Consider the following 5,684-nt stretch of genomic DNA (forward strand, 5'->3'; position numbering starts at 1 on the left):
GATTCAAACCGGGCCTCTATAGGTGTGAGGAATAAGTTAGCAGTGTGGCTGGATGGAAGAAAGCATCGAGTTCAGTCAAACTGGATTAAAGTCACAAGTGGGATATCTCAGGGCCCAGTCTTAAGAGCTGCATAGATGAAGGAATGGTCAATAAATTACTTAAATTTGCAGATAATATTAAGGTCTTGGGTGTTGCTAGCTGTGAAGAGGATGCTGCTGATTTACAACAGGATTTTGATCATTTAGTGAGTTGGGCAAATAAATGACAAATGGGTTTAATTATAATAAATGCAAAATAATGCTTGTGGGCTACCATAACTTGAATTATAAGTATAATTTGGATGGGAATAACCTTAACAGTGTTATGAAAGTCAGGGATCTTGGTGTAATAGTTGATCAGTCTTTAAACTATCCAAGTAGTGTGCTGTTGCTAGTGGTAGGGCAAATAAGACTTTAGGTTGTATCTATAGAAATATTGAATACAAGTCTGAAGAGGTCATAATTTCATTGCATAAGTCACTGGTTAAGCCATATTTGGAATATTGTGTTCAGTCATGGGCTCCTTACCTTAGGAAATACATTAAATTGTTGGAAAGGTTCAGAGAAGGGTTACTATAATGGTGCCTGGGATGGAGGAGTTGTCATACGAAGAGAGTTGAAATCTCTCAAATTGTTTTCTCTTGAAAAAAGAAAAGTTAGGGGAGTCTGATTGATGTGTTTAAGATTGTAAAGGGAATTGATAGGGTTGATGCATCATCTTTTTTTTATTTAACAGTGAGAATAGTAAGACTAGGGAAACAAATATAAATTTTGGCAGGGTATGAGTTATCTTCAGCTAAGACAGTTTTATTTTTCTAACAGGGTGGTTGGCCTTTGGAATGGCTTACTTTCGGATGTTGTGGAGGAAAAAATTTAAGTGAGTTTAAGAGAGAGCTTGATAAGTATATGGATAATAAGAGCTGGGTTTAATATTTTTTTATTTACTTATCAATAGTTTTAGTTTAGTTTAGTGGCGGGCAGAGCACATATAGCCCATTGTGTAGCTTTGTGCTTAATTACAAACAAACAATTAGATTTGTCATTTATATCTTCGTTGAATTTAGTATGACTATTTGAATCTGCTTAGAGCCATAGCGAACATTAATGTGCATAGTTCAGTATCAAGTATAAAATCTCATTTATTTCATAGCAGGGGCTAGTTTGAATATGGTTCCATATCAGGATATGTTTAGGCTATATCATTGCATATCCATGCAAAGTTTGACGCTTGTAACCCAAAATCCACGTTGTGGGTAAAAATCCTGTGTTATAACCGCCCCATTAAAACAACAGATTCACATCTGTTTTAGATTAAGTGAAAAATCAGTCAACAAATAGTCAATTGTTGTTGTTTTCCTTGTTAAAAAATATATAGTAGACAAAGGAAACAAAATTCCAGTGGTAAACATTAATCTGAACTCGGAAGTGCTTCTGGTTTGACAACTGTAGCGCATATATGTTTTATAATTTTAATAGTGAATTGCTCTCTTCAGCTACTTGGTTAAAACTAATGAATTATAGGACCTGAGCTCTCACAGAAATGAAGAAATGGCGTACTGGTCAGAGAGGTGGCATCTGTATCAATAACGTTTCCTTGACTGCTGGGGTTCCAATCCCACTTTGGGTGAATCTTAATATTAATTGAGTTTAAAATAATTGTTGTTGGAGTTACAGTGTAAAGCTACACAACATGCTATCTGAGCTCTGTCCATCGTGAGGAATCGAACCACAGATTTTAATGTTTTAAGTACGTAGATTTACCGCTGATCCATCAGGGGACTCTAAAACAATGATCAAAACAAAACGTGGTGATATCGAAACAAAATGTTATAAACGTACGAAAACAGTAAAGTTAGAATAATGAGGTCAGATATATAAAAATCTGATAAAAAAAAAGAAACAAGTTATATAAAAGTGCAAACCCTGTAAGGGTGTAATGTAAAAGTGGATAGATTAACTAAAAAAAATAGGAAAATACTTGACTCCCTTTTATTGGCGTAGATAGCCCAGTTGCTTTGCCCCAAAAATGACAACCAACAAACCAACCTTTTTACTACCGCATGCAACCGGAAGAAGCATCAACATGAATACACAAAAGATAGCCAAGTATTCTACAATGTTTTCTTGTTTAATTTAGCCAATTTTACATTATATCTTTAGAAGGTTTGAGACCTTTTATTTAACTTATGTCTTATTTTTATTGACATCACATGCTATCATGGCTGACCTCTTTAATCTAGCTGGGCTGTTTTCAACACGTAAAACGTTGTGTTCAGATGAGTATTGAAAAAAAAAGACATTTCGTTCTTGATCGTTCTGGCTAAACACGTAAAACAATTGATTAGTTGAGAAACACTGCATTGTCATGCTGAAAAATATAACGTAATGTTGTAAAATGAATAAAAAGGCAAAATTAAGCTCTTTAAAAGTAAAACAAATATTTCAATGCAGTGTGGATATTCTAACTTAAAATATGAAATATCACATATCATAAATTCAAGAAAAACACATAGGGCTCAAGTTTACTTTCACTTTATAGTTGCTACAGGGATGGAAGAACAATGTAATGATATACTTTCCGATTTGTTTTTACAGCTTTATGATAAGCCTGTGGTAAATGTTATAGCAAACACATTTTTGAACGTGAATACATTAACACGTGTGATGTTTGCTTTGATTTGGTGGGGAAAAACTTTTTATAGTTGACAATTTGATTATTTACAGGCTGTTTTTATGTTATGCTGTTCCTCATTTTGATTATAGTGATACTTTACGATTTGCACCTTAAGAAGCTAGTGGTTATAGAACAGAAATTTCACATGAATATGACTGTAATGTAACTTTATTTATTAGTAAAGCAAAACTAAACTGGTAGATGAATATTGACAATTCGCCAGCGTATGTTCGAATTTAAGCGCGGGAGAACTACAAGTGACTCACCTTTGATGTGGTGTAAGGGAGTTGCTGCGCACTTGCTACAGGGATGGAAGAACAATGTAATGATATACTTTCCGATTTGTTTTTACAGCTTTATGATAAGCCTGTGGTAAATGTTATAGCAAACACATTTTTGAACGTGAATACATTAACATGTGTGATGTTTGCTTTGATTTTTTTTACAGGTTTTAGCAGAAGAGCAACCGAATTCGTGATTTCCATCATATAAGGGGGTTACGGTTTTGTTCAGTAGTTTTATAACCCCCCCCCCTTCACCCGCTATAAAATTTGACCTATCGTCAGTTCAAATTCACTTAAATGAGTTATGTAAAATCAGTTTTTCTGCCAAGTTAACTATTTTATAACGTATCTTTAAATGCAGGTTGAAACGCCGAAATTAAGATTGAAAATCTAATAGTCGATTCCTTATATTTACAACTTGCTCTTAGACTATTCCGTTATAGAGCAGAAGGTCAACGAAAAGGGTTTACATTTTCAAATATAAGCATTAAACAGTAGTAGAGAAGAAGATTAAAAGCTTTGTTACCAATTATAAAACGTGATGAAACGTAAGAACATTTGCTAAATGAAGATGAATATTTTCGTTAAGTATAGAACGTCAAAAGGATGTCTTATGTAATGACTGAAATACGCGTATGAGGTTACAATGATGTTAAAACGCAAACTGTTTTCGATGAAATATTTAGTGACATACTCTAGGAAACTTCATATTATTTGATAAGCACCACTCGATATACAAACAATTATATGAAACTCTGGCACAGTAAAAATTAATAGCCTAATCACGGGCATTTTTCCCCCCGTTGAAAACAAGAAAATATTTTGTCGAAAGGTTTTATGGTTCAAAGAATTATCTTCGTAAAACCCTAAACGTAGTTTCTATTCGCCACATTTGAATTTTTATGTTTGTAATAAGTAGAATATTCACATTTGGGGATTTAAAAAAGTATATAAACTACATTAAACTGAATAAAGTTAATAAATCACTAGCTAAAACCACTGGAACATATTCAAAGTGGTTACAGGTAGAGTACAAATGAACTAATCTATCTGGAAGGGTAAATTTTGGAAAAAACAAAACATAGCTACTTAATAACAATTATTGACTCCTTTTAATTTAGATATATTTTTTACATCTGAAAGGTATACTTTTTATTATATGCCGGACGAAATTATGAGGATTCCTATCCCATTCTTCTGTCAGTGCAAATCCATGTTTTCTGACCTTGAGTAATAGGTTAAGCGTTGATGTACATAACGTTCAAGGAAGTCCTGGAGGTATTTTATAGGATTTCATTCAGAAGTCTTTGCTCGCCGTATCACAGCCTCTATGATTTTTTAGTCTAGAATAATTGAATTTAATCGCAATGCTAAAATTATGATTCGTAATGTTACTACACCAGGACAAAGTCTGGTTCGACTCCATTCCAAGTCCTCCTCAAGCACAGTGAAACCTGTATATCCATTCATACTAAATCTCCCTACAACATAATTAAACAGCCTTTGAAATAGTTACACTCAACTATGTTTCTTTGACTATATCGTTCACGTCCGGTTATCCAGGCACGAATCAATCACTGATAAAGGCATGAACTCCCGTGTCGTCTGTGAACTGTACAGTGGTATTGTTACCGAAACTCGGTTGATTTTGAGAAACATCTAATCAAATTGTGTGGGGCGTTCGATTACTGGGAGCAACACGATTTATCGAACTTATGATACACTTATAAAAGCTGTCCCTTACCATTTGGTCACTAATACTCACTCCAGATGCTTTTCTAAAGTCCGTATTGAGTCCAAGGGTAGTGGACTGGCGATTCATATTGACAATGTTATGCACCCTGTGGTAATTATGCGGCGTAATTAATCTTCCATGACTTTGTCCATGCTCTGTTGTTTGAAAGAGTTTCCACACACGTTCCACCATGGACGTAGATAGAACATAACAAGCTGTCATTACCACTATATTTGTCTAGCTTCTAATATATTAACAGCTTGTACTTCCGCCAAAACCTCCGCCGATTACTAATAGATAACATTATCATGCACTTATATGAAAACAATAAACAAACTTGAAGCAAACAGTTAAACAGCAAGTGATCAAATATCAAAATGGAACGGGTACTAACTTTCAAGAGCATATAACATGAGTAAAATACACCGAAACTATCGTATATTCTCATAGAAGGACAAGTGAAATATGTACTTAACTATTTGATTAAAGAAACGCGTTATGCTAATAGAATAATAGGAAGGCAAACAACGATTTATAAGCATAAGGAAGAGTATTATTGATAGTGGAACATATTAAACATTGGTCTGTCTTCTGCATACCTGTTAAGTGATTTACAGGTTATTCCTGTATCTGTTATCAACTAAATAATAGGGATGTCATTTGTGAACGATTCGTTCCTCGTAAACGACACATTAAGGTGAACCATGAGAATCGAGTCAGAGACCCGTTTGAATCGATATTTCTTTTATTCACCCAATCAACAAACTACGTGACAGGAGAAATAACCAGCCTAATAACAAACTACGTGACAGGAGAAATAACCAGCCTAATAACAAACTACGTAACAGGGGATATAACCAGCCTAATAACAAACTACGTGACAGGGGAAATAACCAGCCTAATAACAAACTACGTGACAGGAGAAATAACCAGCCTAATAACAAACTACGTG

Source organism: Limulus polyphemus, unplaced genomic scaffold, assembly GCF_000517525.1.
Source record: "Limulus polyphemus unplaced genomic scaffold, Limulus_polyphemus-2.1.2 Scaffold450, whole genome shotgun sequence".
NCBI lineage: Eukaryota > Metazoa > Arthropoda > Merostomata > Xiphosura > Limulidae > Limulus > Limulus polyphemus.